Genomic DNA, 22,627 nt, shown 5'->3' on the forward strand with positions numbered 1-22,627 from the left:
TTCTTCTTCACTGCCTTTAAATTCACAGTGCGATCAGTCATCAACATCCAAGAAAGACTAACTAACTAACTAACCCTACCATCCAAAACTTTAAACATAACTAAGAAATCCATAAAAGGAATAATTCCCCTAAAACTTCATAAATGTCAGTGGAGTAAAAATGAAATTTTAGAGTGAAAATACAACCTCTGAATTGTGCTCACCGCAGTTTATGTGATTGCAATTATTTCCTGGTTTCCAAGGTACCAGAACTCGTGCCTTGGAGATTGCTCGTGCAACAAGCTAACAATAGTGCCACAATGAAAGGTAAACATGTTGAAATTGATGCAAACATTTCTGATGGTGGATAGCGCGTTGGGTTACCACCCATCTCGTAAAATATGGGATTGTGCCCTGTTTAAAGATGAAATTATGATTTGTCCCTTATTCAAGCTGGTGTAATGGTGTCATGGCGTAATCATTCAAGATTGTTCATTTTATCTTGATATTCATTGGGAATTTTGCCTGCGGTGGGCAGGGGACCATCTGAGAAGTCCACACATATTGTGCTAAAACGTGCTAAAACTGTAGAGGGTGTGGTAAAGGACTGTTTGAAAATGTCAGCCATCAACTAAATCTTGATTTTTCAGTGAATAACAACTTCCTGTATATTTTGTTCTGTTTGTCACGCAAAGCTTAACAGTTCCCATTTACTTGCATATATGGAAAAGACCGCTTTTGAATAATCTTAAAAAAAAAAAATTAACCTTACATGTTGCACAGAGAAAAGAAAGACATACGGGTTCAGAACGAGCAATGCATTTGAGCAATACAATTGTTCTTGGCATGCCTCAACAAGATTCAATGTATCTGGAGAATTTATTCTTATGTAATACAACACTAATGTTTTGCAGTGCAGAAACCTTTTTGGACTGTAGATGATTCTAGTGAGATGGGACGTGTTCAAATCAATCTGATTTGTTTTGGCAAATTCCTTGCCTTGGATGACTTTTCATGCCACGGCAGGAATACTGAGTGAAATAAAGGATAGCAGGGTTTAACCCTGCCTAATATGACTCAATAGTACTTCACTAAGCAGTGGAAAATAAATTACCAGATTTCTGAGTATCGAGGAATGCAAGAATCTTTGCAGCCAACAATTTAAGAGAAATGTCTTAAATTGACTGCTTTGTCTTTGGTATAGGAGTGCATGGAAATGTAGCATGTTAAAATTACAGCCCGTCTTCTTGAGCGGGCCACAGCTGTATGCTGTTATTAGGAGGGAACCAGTGGAAAAACAGAAGAACGGCAGCAAACACAAGCTGAAGTTTCTTGACTCCATCAGATTCAGGCATGCTGATAGAAACAGTGTGGCATTACAAATATGTAATGAGCATGCTATTATTTATTTGGTAAAAACTGTAATTACAAAAAAGTTGCGATTGCAATTGTAAATTGAAATAAAATGTTTTTTTTTTTTTCAAAAATGATAAGCACATTTAAGCACATGGTTTAGACTTTTCAGATGGCCCCTTACCCACTGTAGTCAAAATCCACAACAAACATCAAGGTTAAATTAATGATCTGGAACAATTTCACCGTGATGCCATCTGACCAGCTTAAATAAAGGACAAATACTGTTCTGCGCTCTTTTGTAACTATCAGGAATCCTGCTGGACTCGGGCACATGCACTTGCATGCTCCAGAGAAGCGTACATGACACTCACATGAAACACAGATGAGTGAGTCTGATGAGAAGCATATTAAGCACAAATGAAGTGAATGTCATTGAATTTGCTTGGGCGGCAGGCGGAATTGTTTTTAATGCCATAAAAACCTGTTCATGGTTCTTAACTTCTTTCGGTCTCATGTGAAGCCCTGATAGATGTGCCCACGCACCACTGACAAATAAGCCCATGCTGTGCAAATTAATATTTACATATCGCCATGTACACGATATAGCAAAAACTTTATCAATTGACACTTTATATCATCGCCACGATATGTATCGTCATATCCTCCAGCCCTAAGTCATGAATTGATTGGATATGGGACACATCATTTCATCTTTAAATAAGGGTCGATCCCATATTTTATGTGACGGTTGGCAAACGTAGTCATCCGGAAACTCGTAGTACACTTCTATTTTGTTGCATTATACTACTCGCACTACTTATGTTTCATAATGAAGTAGAATAGTGTAGAAGTGTGCAGTATGGGACACATCTAATATGTTAAAAACATTCTAAACACCTTAGCAACTGCATAGCAATGTCTTGGCAACCACCTTGAACCCACAAGCATCGTGGCAAACATTGCTCGCATTTTCTTCAGCAAATGAGACTACAACTATTTGTCAGAGAGAGAGAGAGAGAGACACTGAAGGATCAGTTACACGGGTTGGTGATTGACTGATTTATCCCAAATAAGTTTACACACTCACAAATCATGTGACATCAGCATTACACCTCCACATCATTTAACACTCCAATCAAATGCCATTTAACCGCCTCACACTCATACGCAAAGCTTTCTTCATCCACTTGCTAAAGCAATCTTTGTTTGGGTTAATTTCACAGAAATTTTTTTTTTTGTTATTTGTTCATCTTTATATTGATGGAAATAACTCAAGAGCAAACAGAAAATCTACTTTGGTTTAATAATTTTCCAGCTCTTCCAGTAGCTGCCAGCCATTCTATTTTTATTGGCTTTCAGTGACTCACTGCTTATATACAACAGCTTGAATCCACAAGGAGCACAGCCTAAGTTCAAATAAAAGCTGCTGAAAGTGAAGATAAATCTGTACGGGTTTCAAAAGTGTGGATGATATTTGACTTGACAGATATTAGATGTTTATCTGTGAAACTTGTTATTTGCTATTTATAAGTGGCTGTGGTCATCAGAGCTCATATCCTGCCAGGCCTCCGTCTCTTTCATGCTGTTATTACATGTGCTGCCAGAAGAGGACAGAGAGATTCACCTGCAGTTGCTCAGCAAGTAAAAGATGCTGACTTCCACCCCTGAAGTCATGAGTTCAAATCCAGGGCGTACTGTGAGTCCAGCCAGGTCTCCTAAGCAACCAAATTGGCCCAGTTGCTAGGGAGGGTAGAGTCACATGGGGTAACCCTCCTCGTGGTCGCTATAATGTGGTACGCTCTCGGTGGGCAAAGTGGTGAGTTGTGTGTGGATGCCGCGGACAATAGCATCCACACGCACCATGACCTCAACAAGCCACGTGATAAGATGCGCAGATTGATGGTCTCAGAAGCGGAGACAACTGAGATTCGTCCTCTGCCACCCGGATTCAGCAGAGTCATTACACCACCATGAGGACTTAGTGCGCATTGGGAATTGGGCATTCCAAAACTCATCTTCACATTTCTACACAGTACCAAATGAAATAATATATATTTGTATTTAAAGATAATTAGCAACTGTGGCCTTGAACGGACTAAACTTCCACAAAATATTTAGAATATTGAATGAAATAAATCCATGAATAAAACTGAAATGTGAAATTATTTTAAAGTGTGTTGTTTTTTCTTTTTCTATTTTTTTCCCCCATTTTCTTCACAGTAAAGAGAGAATGAATAATCTCTCTCTCTTTCTGGATACTTAACTACAGTTACACCATGTGGCTGGTGAAACAATGCTCAATACAATCACATTAGAATTAACAAATGTAAGACACATATAAATGGAAATGTAACTTTGAAAATGAAACATACATTTATATCTTTTAACTCAATAGTGTTAGAGTGACTGCCCACTTTTTCTGTGACTTTGGCTCCTTAAGTTTGTATAAGAATTATTTTCACATTAGGCATTTAAAATAATTATTCACTAAAGTCTAGGAGGCCTTGACCCAAACCAACCAGATGAATCATAACATTACAACATTTGATTTGCAGAACAAAGCTTTCAAACAAATGCCAAAGTAAAAGACTGTATAGTTAACCTCTTCTATGAGTAATTTACCTATCCCATAAAGCACTGCAATTACGTAATCAAACCGGAAATTACAATATTGTATTAAATTAAAAAAATCAATTGAGATATACACTATAAAATAATTGACTGTTATTGATTATAAAAAATAAAACATTTTATATTATTATTTTATTGTACAATATTCATAGATATACAAAATGTGTCTAGACTGTAGGAAGAATGCAAAATAAATTAAAATGTAAAATGTTATCTCTTATTCAATATTATAATATTTCTTCATAAATGTCATTGAGCAAAGTATAACGTTTTATATTTTATTATTTTATTGGATAATATTCATATATGTACACAATACATGTGTAGACAGTGTTGGTAGAATATATAATGTATAATACTTTAAAATATTTTTAAAATATATGTTATTATATTATATAAAATATTATGTTTTCAGTATAACATACAAATTATAATATTTCATTAAGTTAATTGTACAATATACAGTATATAAACAATATAAAATTAAATGTACCATTAAATATACATCTATAAGTATTCAGACCCCCTTCGTATTTTTGCCACATTTTGATGTTGCAGCTTTATGCTAAAATGCTTTAAATTATATATTTTTTTCACATCAGTCTACACTCCATACCCCATAATGACAAAGCAAAAAAAAATATTATTTTTTTTATAACTTTGCAAATGTATTAAAAAGAAAAACTTAAATATCACACTGACAGAAGTATTCAGACCCTTTGCTATGACACTTGAAATTTAGCTTCCCATTTCTCTGGATCATCTTAGAGAAGATTCTACACTTTGATTAGAGTCAACATGTGGCAGGTTCAATTGATTGGACATGATTTGGAAAGGCACGCACCTGTATATTAGAGCAAAAACCAAGCCATGAGGTCAAAGGAACTGCCGGCAGACCTCAGAGACAGGATTGTGTCGAGGCACATATCTGGGGAATGCTTCAAAAAACTTCAGCTGCATTAAAGGTTCCCAAGAGCACAGTGGCCTCCATAATTCTTAAATAGAAGAAGTCTGGAACAACCAGGACTCTTCCTAGATTTGGCCGCCCGGCCAAACTGAGCAATCAGAGGAGAAGGGCCTTGGAAAGAGAGGTGACCAAGAACCCGATGGTCACTCTGGTTGAGCTCCAGAGATCATGTGTGGAGATGGGAGAAACTTGCAGAAGGAAAACCATCCCGCAACACTCTACCGATCTGGGCTTTATGGAAGAGTGGCCAGACGGAAGCCTCTCCTCAGTGCAAGACTCATGAAAGCATCTAAAGGACTCTTAGACTGTGAGAAACAAGAGTCTCTGGTCTGATGAAACGAAGATTGAACTGTTTGGCCTAAATCCCAAGCATCATGTTTGGTGGAAACCCCAATGTTGAAGCATAGCATCATGCTGTTGGGGTGTTTTTCAGCGGGACTGGGGGACTGGTCAGGGTTGAAGGAAAGCTGAACGCAGCAAAATACAGGATATCCTTTATGAAAACCTGCTCCAGAATGCTCAGGACCTCAGACTGGGCCGAAGGTTCACCTTCCAACAGGACAATGACCCCTAAGCACACAGCCAAGACACCGTAAGAGTGGCTTAGGGACAACTCTCTGAATGTCCTTGAGTGGCCGAGCCAGAGCCCAGACTTGAACTCAATTAAACATCTCTGGAGAGACCTGAAAATGCCTGTCCACCGACAGTCCCCATCAAACCTAACAGATCTGGAGAGGATCTGCTGAGAAGAATGGCTGAAAATTCCCAAATCCAGGTGTGCAAAGCTTGTCACATCATACCCAAAAAGACTTGAGGTTGTAATCGCTGCCAAAGGTGCTTCAACTAAGTAAAGAGTTAAGAGTCTGAATAAAAATGTCAGTTTGATATTTCATTTTCTTTTTAATACATTTGCAAAGTTATCAAAAATCTGGTTATGGTGTATGGATGTGATTTTTTATTTTTATTTTAAAGCATTTTAGCATAAAACTGCAACATAACAAAATGTGAAAAAATGAAGGGGTCTGAATACTTTCTGAATGCACTGTATATATATATATATATAGTCACCACCAGCTTGTTAGCCACAACAATAAGGGACACTACATGTTGGATACAGGCTCAAAGAATATAATTGAATAAAGAGAAAGAATATGAAGAGCAAATTAAATAATAACAAAACAAGAATAAAGCCAAAAACACAATTCTGGATCGGGGAGAGGCACTCCGGGAATGACGAGAGTAGGTTTTTAAAAGCCCTTGCTACCCTCCGCACAGGTGAGTCCAGGTAGGGTTAATGAACAGGGCTCATCAACTCAAAACAAAGCACCAGCCCACAAACACCAGGGAGAAGAAAAGAAAAAACACTAGCCCAACAGGGGTCATCACAATATAAATACACTCACAAACCACTTTATTAGATACACCTGTACACGTACATATACATGCGATGATCAAATCAGACAATCGTGTGGCAGCAGTTCAGTGCATAAAATCATTCAGATACGGACCTTCAGTTAATGTTCACATCGACCATCAGAATGGGGAAAACATTTGATCTCAGTGATTTCGACCAGACGGCTGGTTTGAGTATTTCTGTAACTGCTGATCTCCTGGGACTTTCACATACAACAGTCTCTAGAATTTACTCTGAATTTACTCTGAATGGTACCAAAAACAAAAAAACATCCAGTAAGTGGCAGTTCTTCAGACAGAAATCAAAGTCTACAGTAACTCAGATAACCACCCTGTACAATTGTGGTGAGAAGAATATCATCTCAGAATGCACAACATGTGTTGAGAATGTGTGTGTGTGTGTGTGTGTGTGTGTGTGTGTGTGTGTGTGTGTGTGTGTATATACATATATATATATATATACATACATGTGTGTGTCGACACTGTTTAGGGAGAAAATAAATATATTAAATTAAAACATATATTAATATATAATATTTTACATAATATAAAGATTTAGATACTGTATTAAGATAATATATAAAATTATTGACTAACCTATTCATTAGAAGTATAAATACAATATTTTAATAATTGATTATATTTATTGAACAATATTTCAATTAATGTACATTTCTAGCTGATGTAATATTTTACAGCTGAGCATAACTAGATGAATGTATATTGATTAGACATCTCCATGACATTTGCAGGCCTCAAAATCACAATTTAAAATCCCCTGTTATTCTGAGGTTTTTGTCGTTCCATGACATTTCTGTATTTAGTGAAAAATACTTATCTGGATTTTTTTTAGTCCACATTTACAAATATGAACCAATCAGCCAGATAGTCCACAAAATGCCCAATGTTCCCACAATGCACTTTTACGAAGCTTATGTATGAGCAGGTTTCCTGCTCTCGGCAGTCAAAAATTCACCACACGATACACATTGTGGTCTGCACACACCATACGTTATCCTGGTCGCTTCAAAGACCTAAGTCTGGTCACTTTTTTCTTTTACCTTGCATTGTTTTGTTCATGGTTGTAGAGGAAGAGGGAATGTCATAAAACCTGTCCATATTGACAACAGTGTAGTTTGGCAAGCTTCAACCAGAATCGACAGATGAATTGTAGAATTTGACTGGACGCACAACCTTTGATGTCAAAAATGGAAAGCATTTCTGCAAAACATGATTTCACAAACAAAATGCTTCAGTTAAGCAGGACTTTAGTTACTTTTAGGACACTGCACACTAACAGGACCTATGACTGTTTATATAACCACATGAGGAATACTTGTCAAACAGTATTAAATTACAGTGACACTCCCATGTTTGCACGAGAAGCCACAGAATCCATTTCCATATTCTTAATGGCTCAAATTTAGATTTGGATGCATGACAAGATGACAAAACCAAGTAAAATTCTTCTATTCACCGCAAGAATCTATTCTGCCGAATGCTATTTATAATTCCATTCAGAGCTGTTCCTGAAATCTGGTTAGAAATCTATCTCTTAGACCCAGCATGTCTTTAGAGTTTGATCTGCCATGGCCATCACGTCTGTGAACGAACCCAAGCGGGAGCTTTTATCAAGCTTCAACCCGGTATGTGCTCAGCTTATCTCTGCTTACTCCATGTGATGAATAATTTATCAGAACTTGTGACGAGAGGAGACGTAGCGTTCTGTCCAACTCTGAACGTACCCTTCTGGAGTCAAAACCCCTCTAAGATGAAGGTTAAAAGTGCAACAAAGGCTAAAAGTGTGTCAACGTCAATTGTTTAAATGGAATAGGCATTTTTTATATCATGTGTAAATGTGTTAAAGAAATAGTTCACCCAAAACAGAAAGTTTTGTCATCATTTACTCATCATTATGTTGTTCCAGACCCATATGTTGCTGTTATTTTTGTCAGTCCGCCAATGCGGATGGGAAAATTTCTAAATGACTCTCATGTGTCGGTTCTATTGAATCTACAGCGCAAAACATACATTGCAACCAGTGCAGAGTGATTCCCAAATTAACAACTCTTCTGAGTCAGTTCTTTTGAAACAGTAGCAAAACACATAAAGATTGACCATTGTTTTGTTTCCTAAAAGCATCGTAAGCTTAAGTTGATCATAGAGACCATTGGTTTCTACCATCTACTTAGGCTTATGATGCTTTTGGGAAATGTAGCCCAGTGCAGTCCAATTCCCAAACAAATGACTCTTGTGAGTTGGTTCTTTTCTGTCCAAGTGGCTTTTTCAGGCCATGAAATCTAGGGAGTTATGCCTATTCTCCGCGGCATCCACACACAACTCACCACTTTGCCCACCGAGAGCGAACCACATTATAGCGACCACGAGGAGGTTACCCCATGTGACTCTACCCTCCCTAGCAACTGGGCCAATTTGGTTGCTTAGGAGACCTGGCTGGAGTCACAGTACGCCCTGGATTTGAACTCATGACTCCAGGGGTGGAAGTCAGCATCTTTTACTTGCTGAGCAACTGCAGGTGAATCTCTCTGTCACAATATAAACGTGTGCTGAAGGGGCAATTGTATGGGGTTATAAAGTCCCTGTCTCGAAACAAAGAGAATTCCTTCTCACTAAAACAACGTCTTGCCTGTCGACATCCCTGTAAACAGACTCATCCACGCAGGATACTCTCTCTCAGAAAATCAAGTCCTGATCATACATATAAGGCACCACATGTTTCTCACAAGTCCAATTTTGAAAATTATCTTTTTCACAATGCTCCAGTTGTGTTGAATTCTTCCTCTACTTTTCTTTTCTCGTTGTCTATATGTCGCTCCATCACTCAATCAGCTGTTGCTGATATCAACACCCCATTGGTTCTTCTAATGCTAGGTCATGTCGCCCAACACTGTATTTAGAGAAGAGGGCCCTTATTGGACACTGGGTTTGACAGCTGGAATCTCAGTTGAAGCAGCCTGGACTCTGCATGGTGGGCAACGTTGGATGTTTCAATAAATGTTTCAGTAGGAGCACAGGTTTCACTGTACATATCACATCAGAGAGGAACTGCTCCACAGCAGCATACGAACTGCAGAGTTTCCCGGAGACAAACTGCACTAGCTCTGCAGTGAAAGCAACAGAGTTCGACTGCAGTCCTCAGGAGAGGGGGCTCTCCGTGACCAAAACCACTCAAGCCGCAAATTAACTGAAGACATGACTTGTCACCAATTCAGAAGCAGAACATCTGTAACCTGTGCTGACAGTTCTCACCACACACATGTGTGTAGCTTTATACAGCAGTCTACACAAAGCCTGGACATGTTGCCTATCAAGATTTATTTGCTCTGCAGTTCTGTAGTGCTCAAGCTATTCAGAGATATGAAGACAGTGTCTTGAATCCTGTAGTGAATCACAAATACAAAGGCTATTTAAAACTATAGGCAACACATTCTGCTGCCTTCTGCTTACATCAAATCAGGCACTTACAAGGTTTAATATTAGTGTGGAAGCTGTCAGTGTAGACAGCGATCCATGTTGGCAGTAAACACTGATAGACGTAAGGAATAGTAATAAATAATAATAATAATAATCTGTCATTATTTACTAACCCTTATGTATGCATACAAAACTGTATGCTATTATTGAAACAAAAGGATATATATTTTTATCACAGAGTCTTGACACAGTTTTACAATATGCAAATGACAATTCATCCTAAACACAGCTGTCAAGCTTGAAGAATTAAAAAAAAAAATTCAATTGTGTATGGTTACTATACTTGTGTGCACCAATGCTGGTGTAGTTGATGCTAATTTTGGTAAAGGTGAAGATTATCAGTGAATAACTATAACTTTCTTAAAACTATCATATTACCTTAGAAGACTTGGAATAAATCATATTGTATGGATGTTGTACTGACTACTTCATGGTTTTAGTCCTTTAGGGACTTTTCCCGTTTCAATTTACATGGATTTACTTTTTTGAAATTTTAATAACATGTTATTGTCAAAACATTGTCTAATAAAGTTATTTTGAAGCTTGTTATGATAATGCTTTAGTGTAATTTAATAATAATAATAATAATAATAATAATAATAATGCCAATAATAAAAATAATAATAACTGTTATTAAATTTAATATAAATAATATTTAATATAACACTTTTTCATGTTAAATTACTATTAATTATTTGTTGTTAATATTATTATTTTATAATTATTTGATATTAAATTGTTATTAATTATTAATTAGTAATAATTGTAATTACATTTTACTATACAGTGGTAATATATTTCTGTCGTAATGTCTTCTTGTTTCATTTGAAACAAGCTTTTATTTTGACGGAAAGCGGAGTGAAGACATTTGAGTTCCTGTGTAAAAATCACACTTGGTCAAATATTGATTAATTGTTAAATTTTCAATTATTTCATCCAAAATTCACCCCAAATATTCATCCCTAATTCCATGACATTCCGTAACCTTTTACTCTTAATTCCATTTATATGACTCAATTCCGCAATTCTGTCTGCATTCTCCACATCACAGAATTCATAGGTCCCTAGTCCTTTTTGTAGCCTGACAGCCACTGGCTACCTTGAACAGTCATTGTATGGCAAGAGCTGCATATTGATTTTTTTGTGTTCCACAAAAAAAACTGTATATGGGTTTGGGACAACATGAGAACTATTACTTTAACCTGCCATAGATTTAAGCTGATTTCATTTTGGCACTGCTGGTGTTGTGGTGTAGCTACAGGAACGGAGTTATAAACTCCTTGAGAGACTGTTCAGGGGTTCAGCGGCCCAATCAAATGCACAACAGATGTACTTTTCAGAAGGACTCTTTGAACTTGCATCAAAGTAAAGTTAGTGGCTCAATTTAGAAAATTTTCATTGCACAATGACATCTTACAGCATAATGTTGTTTATTTTTTATAGCCTACTGATGTACAAAAATACTAGCGAGCTACCTACTTAGACAGCGTTTTTAGGCACTATAGGCATGTTCCAGCCTCAAAGGAGCATGCCTATAGCATCTTAATTGTGCTGTCTCTTAAGATACCTCAAAATCCTAAGGCAACATCATATGTGTCCTTCATGCCAGAATGCATTGGAAAAGAAATAATCCAAGATAGCATACAGTTCTCAAAGCAGGGTTTCACATTAATTACCTAGACTGTGGTGGCCTGTATTTTACACTTCTCACAATAACATAAAAGATCTCTAACGTTGTGTTTTGCACCATTGCTTCCACAAAAATCTCTCACTCCCAGTCACGAAACACAATTTTATAATTATGAATGTATGACAGCTAACAGATAACGTTACTGCAGAAGTTATCATTGATAATTAACGTTAATCTAATGTTAGCCAAGTTAGGTAACATTAACGCTAGCTAACAAGTTTAACCGTCACTTTCCTCGCTTATGTCGACTGACACTATTGCCAACTTAGTTGCTAGATTTAGCAGCTTTTCAGACCCCTTTAGCAACCTTTTCTTCAAAAGCACCTTGCGACAAATCTAGCGTCTTTTTGGAGTACTCTCCCACGAGCACAAGGTCTTGCTTTCCCGTCGCAGGCACAAATCTCTGCATCTACTCTGTTCAGTGAGTGGCAGAGAGGAGGAGCACATTCAGATGACCACACGGCAGCTTACATAGATGTGAATGAATGGTGCATGTGCAAATGATGTTGCAAAGGACCAATCACTAATCTGTATTGTTTGCTCCTTTGTTTCAATTTACATCATTTAATTTGACTGTTTAATTAGATTTTTATTCTTCTCATGCTTATCACTGTCTTATCACTCACTATCACAGGGGTTTAGTTAATTCCTGTTTCTGAACTCTCTGAATTGAGATCATTTATGTAGACAAGTCATTACATTGTACTTTATTCAAACACATAATAGAAATATCAGTACAAATACACACAGCCTTGGTCATTATACGAACATAAAATAATTGCTAACATGTCACACTATAAAACATAAGAGAACCATAATCATATATGCAAGGTATGCAATGTAAAGGGGGGGTGCCAGCGGCTCTCTAAAGGTGGTGCAATCGGCCTAGTCAACCCCCCCCCCCACCCCCCCCCCAACCCCGCTTGACAGATGCATGTGGCACAAACTTTTGATTTGCAATTCCACTCAGAAATGTGTAGCTGCGCCCCTGCACTAAAATATACTCCCAATAGTATAGAAGAGAATGGGAGTTAATCACTGAATTCAAGGGGTGGCAAAAGCCCATTATGGGCAATGACACAAGGGCTACTGTCTTTACAGTCCCTGACTGAAAAGGAACATCCATCTTGTGGTTTGTTACCATCTTGATTAAATTACTACTAGGGCACAAAATTGTTTACAAGAGCACAACGTTGTTCACAGATTGATGCATTTCACTTTAAAATGTAAAAATGTTTCTTACAGGGAACACACCCCCGGATCCCCCTAGAGGGTCCGAGGTCCACCCACCACTGCAAAGTCATTATAAATATACTTGTATTAGCTATATTCAATACTGAAAAATAAGAATAAATCCAAAAACTGACAATTTTCCACCAAAACACAACAGAAGGATCTTCTTTCAATTTAGTCATTTTAACAATCAGTTAATTCAGTAGCAAGCAAAGCAACACACATGATACTACAGTTGAAGTCTGCTATTAAACCAAATGATGCTCAACTATAAAGGCCATTCATTTTCAGGACAGACCCTTTTCTCGTTTCTCTTCAACAATAGAGGTTGATATCGTGTCATAAGATTGATTACACACACCTCTTACACACACGCGCACACACACACACACACACACACACACACAAACGTCTGCAACCTTGCTGCCAGTTGAATGTCTGCCAGTTGCTTGATTGAGAGATTACACATGTTTGCAACCCTCAGGAAATCCAGCTGCATCTCACAGTCTAAACAGTAGCTGTAAGGCATGTTGTTTGTTTAGTATTTCGAAGGTCAGTGGTATTACTACACTGAATTGGGCTGACAACTGGATCTGATTATTGGATGTTTCCCCTTACGAAAATCGAGAGTTCATGGCAAATTCGCCACTGATAATTTAAAGAGTTGCCAGTAGGTTTGCCAGAGGTTCACCACTACTGGCGAAAAGCTGCAAACTTCTAGAAAACATTTGCAGCGATTTAAAATCTAATTTGCATATGAAAAATACGAGCAGAAAATTTACTGCAAATTTTCAGCTAGTTTAGCTTTTTTGTAATGGTCTTCAAAACATCACATGTTCCATGGAGATGTCACCCGTGGGGTGTGAGAACTTGTTCTGTTTACCATCCACATGGGAACTTGATATAAATGCTTTTGTTTTGATACAGTGGCTTTTCTGGCTGTCTTAAATGTTAAGTGTGTCATTTCTGTACAAAATGTGCCATTGAATGATATTGCAAAAATAATGACTGTTATCATATGGTCTTCCCAAATGCTCCACCCATCTCCCATTGGTTGAAAAAACAAGGCATTGGTTAAGACATTAAGCGTGTTTACATGCACAACCTTACAACAAATGTGCTGAAAAAGCCACCAATGTGATGGGCCATTTAAAGGCTTTTAAGCCTGCTACTTGGCATTAATAGCATGTAGCTATGTGTTGCTAGCATGTTCTAGCATGTTGCTAGACATTTTTAGCATGTTTTATCATGTAGCCATGCATTGCTAGCATGTTGCTCAATATTGCAAACAAACAGAGGCTGTAACAGAGCCACAGTCTTTACAGTTTTTTTGGAAAATCAACCTGAATTACTTGCACATCTGAATTGCTGCACATCCAATTGGGATACGAGAAAGTATTTTAACATTTGCAAAAAAGATTAATTCAGTACAACAAATTCTACACTGTAACATTTTGTCATTTTAATAAAAAAAAGGTTGTAAACCATGATAAATTTAATTTAACAAGACAATACAAGCAAATATTGTAATACATAAATACATATATATATATATATATATATATATATATATATATATATATATATACATACATACAGTTAAAGTCACAAGTTTACATAACTTAGCCAAATATATTTTAACGCAGTTTTTCACAATTCTTGACATTTAATCGTAGAAAACATTCCCCGTCTTAGGTCAGTTAGGATCACTACTTAATTTTAAGAACGTGAAATGTCAGAATAATAGTAGAGAGAATTATTTATTTGAACTTTTATTTATTTCATCACATTCCCAGTGGGTCAGAAGTTTACATACACTTTGTTTTTATTTGGTAGCATTGCCTTTAAACAGTTTAACTTGGGTCAGACATTTTTGGGCAGCCTTCCACAAGCTTCTCACAAGATGTTACTGGAATTTTTGCCCATTCCTCCAGACAGAACTGGTGTAACTGAGTCAGGTTTGTAGGCCTCCTTGCTCACACATGCTTTTTCAGTTCTGCCGTTTGGACATTTTCACTTAGGAGTGTACTCACTTTTGTTGCCAGAAGTTTAGACATTAATGGCTGTGTGTTGAGTTATTTTGAGGGGACAGCAAATTTGCACTGCTATACAAGCTGTACACTCACTACTTTACATTGTAGCAAAGTGTCATTTCTTCAGTGTTGTCACATGAAAAGATATAATCAAATATTTACAAAAAATGTGAGGAGTGTACTCACTTTTGTGAGATACAGTGTATATTTATACATACATATATATATATATATATATATATAGTGTGAGAGAGAGAGAGAGAGAGAGAGAGAGAGAGAGAGAGAGAGAGTGAGTAAATAGTTTAAAGGTACGCATTTCCGTGAACCACAACTGCCATTTTTTTACTTTATCTTATTTATTTTACAGTATACCTTGACGTACAGTATACGTACAATTGTATTTTACAACAATATACTATATTTTACTTCATATTATAGTCATATGAATGAGATTTATTTGTTTTTTTGTTATTTTTTCACAGTACAGAAGCCTCCTGTGAATTGGAATATGGGTCTTAATGTTTCTAAAATTGGTTTCATTTTGTTTCATTACCGTTTATATAACTTCTTACTTTTACTTTACATTTTGGGGTAAAAAATTACCCACACATTTATTCATGCATTTCACCCTTTTAAAAAACAGGATGTATACCCAAAAATGTCTTATCCTGTGTGTTGGGTATTCTTATCTTATGGAGAAACCTGCCAGCTATAAATTGAAACTGTGTCAGCATCAAACAGCCAGTTAACAAGAGAAGAGAGAGGAGCAAGGCTTGTAAGAAGTTTCAAGACTTTCATTAGATGGAAAAGAGAAAAAACACTAGGACCTCTGCTCTTAACTACATTTGTACATAAAAAAAGCAGTGTGAACATAAGCCATGAGCGTTTCACAATGTGCTACTAGTGAAGAAAAATAACCAGTGGCTTGCTGTTTACAAATGAACAATAACAAACACAGAAAAAATGCACCATCTTCTCTGATTTGGTGTTTAAAATTAGCCGCTGTCTAACTTTGACAGCACTTTTCCAACGTGAATTATTGCTATTGCTTCTTACAGAAAATATGTTAATTTCCACATCGAAAGGCTCTTCTTTGACATATGACTAATTGTCAGCCTTGTAAACAGGAACTTGTTGTTAAAAGTTCCTGTTTACAAGGCTGACAAGCTAGTCATATGTCAAATCCACTGTCCTTTCCTGAGATGTACTAGGAAAAACAAAAACGCAGTAAATAACAGGCCTAAAATGTATGAATGGGAAGGTCTTTTTTTGAAGACCCACTCGAACCAAAAATTGACTTTTGTGGCTTTTAGTCCATGCCTGTTAGCTTTGAGGTCATCTATACATGCTAGTTTACATGCATGTTTAATACCTACTAGTTTCATTATAGTTTCATAGAAATACTCCAACAATCAGAGAATCATGACCAACAAAGTGCGCCAAAAGAGCTCAGCAGCAACCCTCCCCTTTCACTGGAAATGATGCAATAAAGTAGGTCTCTACTTAAATATTTGTAGATATTTGAATATTTTGTAATAAAATACAAATAAATTGCTTCTATACTTAGCATCTACAAATTTAAATAAATAGTTTTGTATTGTCCCATTGTTTTTTACGTCAATGCTGATGGGATTGTAGTTCACGTTAAGTACAGTCTTGTACACAGGGCTTGACATTAACACCCGGGTAGAAATTGGCACTGGCAGGTAACTTTCTTACTAGCCACTGTGGCTACGCAACATTAATTTTATTAATCTCACGTTCAGTGCTTTATAAGCAGTTAATATATGCCTCTGTGTTTGATTAAAGCTGTAGCCAGTCACATGCTTGTCTACTGTAGCACGCGTACACTAACTTTCTTTTATTTGAATTATTTTACTTTATTTATTTTATGAATATTTTAAACATTTATTTAAAAATAAACCTAATCCAGTAAAAAAATATTTACTGGAGTAAAAAGTGTGTCAACTAGCACCTGTCATGGAACAGTTACAATATGTTGAAGTGTTTAATAGATAATGTCTATGTACTCTGTAGATTAATATATATATATATATATATAAAAATGCATTTTAATGTTACCAAAATGGTAGCAAAATGATTACCTTGTGGACTCTCTGTGGTAATGCAACCATCACAAATTCATGGGCATTTTCATTGAATGAACTAGTAGTTGCTGAAATTAAGCTTGGTATCTTAATCCAAACTTCTTGTCTTAAACATATCTTAAGCTTCCTGTTTCAATAGAAAACACTATTTGAGTGAATTTGCAATGTACATGTTGAAATTCATACCATGCTGATTTTACATGTTCTTAAAAAGCAAAACAGCATCAACCTTTTTTTTAGAGCACCTACCACCTCCGACATGCAAATAAATGGATGCAAATTTAAACTCAAACCCAACCTGACCTAATTTTACTTTCAGGCAAAGTGTAGAATAAAAATGAGCTAGAGTACCACAAAAGACAAACGCGAGTGCCCATCTGGGCCGCAAAAACTCCACACAACTGGAAGAACATGTGTATCCAAGAGTTCTGGTACCCTATACTATCAGCCACATTATGTCGACTCACAGACAAGCACCATCTCCTTTCAGACATTTTTGCATCGGCCTCATTATGTTTACCTTCCCTGTGGCGCGTCCAGAAGCACATTGTGTCAGCAGTGTGGGAGACACGGGTTCAGATCAGGAAGTAATCGCTTTCGCATAATCAGTGACGAGCGTGATTCATTCAAATACATAATGCTTTTTTCACTCTAACATAACATTTTTACTCAACTGATGGTTAGATTTAGGTTTGGGGTTTGGGTTACAAAATAGGCATTCCTCTTCACTGTAATACTGCCTGTAAAACTCACTTTTGGTGCCCCTCTGTGGACATATTTCAAGATTAAAAAATATTATAATAAAATGAGGAATATGTCATTCAGCAGTTAAAGCTGTTAAGCCAATGTTGACTTGTAAGGCTTCTCAAAAAGATCCACAGTGTTTCAGGAAAATCAGCCTGTGAAGGGCGACAACTTATAGTTGTCTCTGAACATTACACTGGAAGAAGAAATTAATTTAAACACTTAAGAAATTACACACAACAGCTTCAACAATCCCAGTTTGGTCTACCTATGCCACACTTGTGCCAAAATATACCATGACATCACATGTCCTGAATGTAATTTATTGTATGCTCATCAACCAGAAAATGTTCATGTCACAAACCTCTATGGAATGACACAATATACCGCTACCTTCAGAAACACAGTACCAGAAAAGGAGCTAAAAACTTTGATTGTATTTAAAAACCTAGTAGCCTAAGCTGCCTTCCTAGACAGCATTTTTGGCCAACCACCCTGTATACTCTCACAGATATGCAGTTTACAATGCACTTCTAATTCACTTCACAAAGCTGATTCATTCAAAATAAAATGACCATCTGAAGGGTCATTAATGAATGTATTCATCTTTACTTCATGCCGCGATGAAAGGTTCATTAAAGGTCCCACTTTTGAATAGTTCCTTAAGAATAACACATCTCACTGTAATTTAGCTGAATAAATGCGAATAATTGAATGCAAACTGTATGAGCTTTTCCAACCCCTATTTTATTTACAAACAAAGCACATTAACACCGTCCGGTTAGTGTCACGTGCTTTCGATGCAGCCTGTTGTCAAAGCCAGATGACAAGATAAACGAGAAAACTAAAAACAAATAATTTCATTGTACATACGCGAAGAAACCTTACCCTTTTCTATAAGGGCGTATCCGAATTCAGATGGTCACTGTCCGTTGTAGCGCCGCACATCTGCTTCATTCCCTCCACATCATTTAATTCTGTGATCAGACACTGAAGCGTTGAGCTCCACACTCACCCACCACGCCTTCCCAACACCGGCTACAAAGAGACCGGGGCCATGCCGTCCACACACACACACACACACACACACACACACACACACACACACACACACACACACACACACACACACACACACACACACACACACACACACACACACACACACACACACACACACACACACAGACAGAGAGAGCGAGAGACAGAGGTTGCCAAAAGCTAGTAGTGAAGCAAGTTGTTTTCAGCTTTACAGGACGTTATAAAATTAAGAGAAATCATATATTTATAGATTCTATTCACCAACCCAAACCTTACCTGAACCATAATATGTCTAATAAGAATGCTGTATATCAGCGCGTCGGCACAGTCGCCAATCATAGGATACCGGAACTATCGGAAACATCATACCGACTTCACGTGTGATCATGCTGCCTAAACTAAATTGTACCCATCACAAAAATCACCCCTAGCTCAGCCCCTGGTACAGAAGCAGAAATACAAAGCTTGTAATTTTATAAAAGCACTTGCATTAATTATTCTGTAATGAATTATTATTCAAATAATTATTCTGCATTATTTGAGCTGTAAAGTTGTTTAAATGTAAATTTTTACAGTCATTTTAGGTTTTGTTGACATTACATCATCATGGCAACAAATATGCAAATTGCAATAACTTACACAGAAAGTGTTAGTAAGTCATTTTATTACTCTGAAATCATGTAAACACAAATATTGTTTTTGTTTTGTGACTATACTTTTGAAATAAAACAGTATATTAAAATAATTTCCTGTTAATTTCAAACACATCTCAAGTATTCTATAAACAAATTAATCAAAATTATGATTCGACCAGTCAATATAACAAATCTAATCACCCCACTTAAGTAAAACTGTCAAGTATTCCTTTTCTTGTGCTTTTATGTTGAAATTCTTGTTTAGTTACAACTTTCCGTTTGTTTTGTAGTCCTTTTGTAGTTCTATCTCTTGATTGGTTCTCCCTGATCGTTTCCCCAGGTATTCCTCATTCCCTGATTGTTTCCCCAGGTGTTCCTCATTCCCTGATTGTTTCCCCAGGTGTTCCTCATTCCCTGATTGTGTCCCCAGGTATTCCTCGTTCCCTGATTGTGTCCCCAGGTATTCCTCGTTCCCTGATTGTGTCCCCAGGTGTTCCTCGTTCCCCGATTGTTTCCCCAGGTGTTCCTCGTTCCCTGATTGTTTCCCCAGGTGTTCCTCGTTCCCTGATTGTTTCCCTAGGTGTTCCTCATTCCCTGATTGTTTCCCCAGGTGTTCCTAGTTCCCTGATTGTTTCCGCAGGTGTTCCTCATTCCCTGATTGTTTCCCCAGGTGTTCCTCATTCCCTGATTGTTTCCCCAGGTGTTCCTCATTCCCTGATTGTTTCCGCAGGTGTTCCTCATTCCCTGATTGTTTCCGCAGGTGTTCCTCATTCCCTGATTATTTCCCCAGGTATTCCTCATACCCTGATAGTTTCCCCAGGTGGTTCTTGTTTTCACTTGTGTATTTAAGCCCTTGTTTCCCCTGGTTAGTTTGTCCGTCGTTGCATATATTGTTTACGCTTGGGTCCCTGTGTTTTTGTTTTTGTTTTTGTTTTTGTTTTTGGTTTATTAGTGAGTTAGTTTGTTAATACTTAATTTAGCCCCTGCAACAGGGGGGCTTTTTACACCTGATCATGGATCAGGAAATCTTGCAGTGTATAGTGACAAACAGGTGTTTAGAAAGGTCCTGTGGTAGTTTTTGTTGCTGCTTAGTATTTTGGGATAGAATAAAATCAAAGGTGTTTTTTTTGCTCCAGGGGGGCCTTCAGCCCCATTATACCTTAAGATACATACCTATTCAATCACGTAATCATTATTATGTAATTAATTGTTCAATTAATCGTTCTATAAAGATTAGAACCAATCATTTAAGAATTAAAGAAATAGAAAGACAACAAGAGAGGGTTAATAACGATACATGCTTATTCATTCAATTAATCATTCAATTAATTTAATCATGTAGCATTCAGCAAAATATCAAAACAACTGTGCTTATTAGGCTAATACCCTTAGATACAGTATGTGCTGATTCAATCACTGATTCAGTTACTGATTAGAAAATTGTACTTTGAATATTAGAAATATTCTTTGAAGAATGAAAAGAAAAATATAGAGAACAAGAGTGGAGTTATAGTTTCACATACCTGCTAATTAAGTCAATAATTGTTTAATTAATTCAATTAACCGTAGTGTTCAATTAAATAGAAAAACAATGGAGCAGATAATTGGGTTAATACCTTTAGATATGTGCTTATTTAACTCACTAAAGTTTTGATTTATCGTTCTTTGAAGATTAGACATTTTATCTGAAGGTGTAAAGAAATAGAAAGACAGTGGAGTAGCTAATTCATTCTTTTAGATACATGCTGATTTAATTAATCAGTCAAATTGAATTAATAGTTCAACTAATCCTTTGAAGTTTAGAATATACAAAGATGCTGATTCTATTAATCATTTATATTCAAATAATCTTGGATACATTTTTCTTTGAAGGTTCCAAATGTTCATTGAAGGAGTAAAGTAATAGAAAAAGATAATGAGAGTGGGGTGACAACTTCAGATACATGATTATTAATTCAATTAATTGTTCAATTAATTTGATTTATCATAGCGTTCAATGAAAAAGAAAGACAACAGTAGATAATTAATAGTTTACATGTGCACTGATTCAAATAATGGTTCAATTAATCGTTCTTGAAGATTAGAAACATTTTTTGAAGAATTAATGAAATAAAGACGAGAGTTGATAATAACTTACTACATGCTGATTACCAGGCGCAGACTGGCCATTGGGAAGTTTGGGAATTTCCTGGTGGGCCGGCCGCAAATGGGGCCGAATGGACCGCGATCAGGTGAAATGGGCCGCCACTTTATGACAGCCCAGTCTGCCCCTGCTGATTACATCAGTGAATGTAAGTCGATTAATCATAGCATGCAATTAAATTGAAAGAAAATGGAGTAAATAATTAATACTTTGACACACTGTCTATAAATATTAATTTATAAATGTTTTTTTTTTAAAAAGCACCACAAAAAAAGGGCACTTTCTCTCAAGGAAGAAAAAGGGCATGTGCTCAAGCCCTCTTTGACGTGTATGTGTGCACTTGTCTGAATATGTGTAACATGGAAATCAAATCCACTATAATAATAATGTTTCAAATCTATTTTTGATCGATCTTATTAGCTACTTGGCAAAAGCAGTTACCATATGTGGCAAATAAGATTATTTTTTCAATACATGATAATTAAATAAGGCCCAGGCAACACAACGATTGAAGATACATTAGCATTATTGAACCTGTTGTCAGAAAAGGCGCCTCCCCTACAAATCAGAAGTCCCGGCTCTTCTCTAAGCAACTTTAGGTCATTACTCTTCATATATAGATTGCACAGTGTACACAAATGCTGAAAGGCTTTACAGAGGATTTTCCATTTACAACAAAACTGGATCACACAGAGCTCAGGTTTTATATATTAAAATATGACAAGCATCTGTGAACAAAGGGCCTGGTTAATAAGCATCTTCCCGATGCCCACTGTGCAAATGCCCCAGGGATCCCCCACCCCTCATTACCCCCAACTACAACACACACAAACACCAACTCTGATGAATGGCTAGCTCAATGTTCAATCCAATTTGGAGCTATATTCAGCCAATCAATGAAGGGAAACATGTATAAATGTTGTTAAGAGTTGTGATGAATCTCCCCTACATAAACATGCAAGTTACCTCAGAGGTATGATGTTGAGAAACAGTTTTTAACATGAGTCAATTATATTTTATCTATCTATCTATCTATCTATCTATCTATCTATCTGTCTATCTATCTATCTGTCTGTCTGTCTGTCTGTCTGTCTATCTATCTATCTATCTATCTATCTATCTATCTATCTATCTATCTATCTATCTATCTATCTCTCTC

General features: G+C 36.7%; 1 protein-coding gene across 1 annotated transcript in view; it reads right to left on the reverse strand.

The window, feature by feature from the left end:
- frmd4bb (FERM domain containing 4Bb) overlaps nt 1–18,699 on the reverse strand; it is a 78,422-nt gene extending 59,723 nt beyond the window's left edge. The window contains exon 1 of the mRNA XM_052105217.1: nt 18,538–18,699. The gene's annotated coding sequence lies outside the window, so the exon portion shown is untranslated. The remainder of the gene's footprint in view (nt 1–18,537) is intronic.
- Between the last annotated feature and the right edge of the window lie 3,928 nt (nt 18,700–22,627).

Source organism: Xyrauchen texanus, chromosome 35 (assembly GCF_025860055.1).
Source record: "Xyrauchen texanus isolate HMW12.3.18 chromosome 35, RBS_HiC_50CHRs, whole genome shotgun sequence".
Lineage (NCBI taxonomy): Eukaryota > Metazoa > Chordata > Actinopteri > Cypriniformes > Catostomidae > Xyrauchen > Xyrauchen texanus.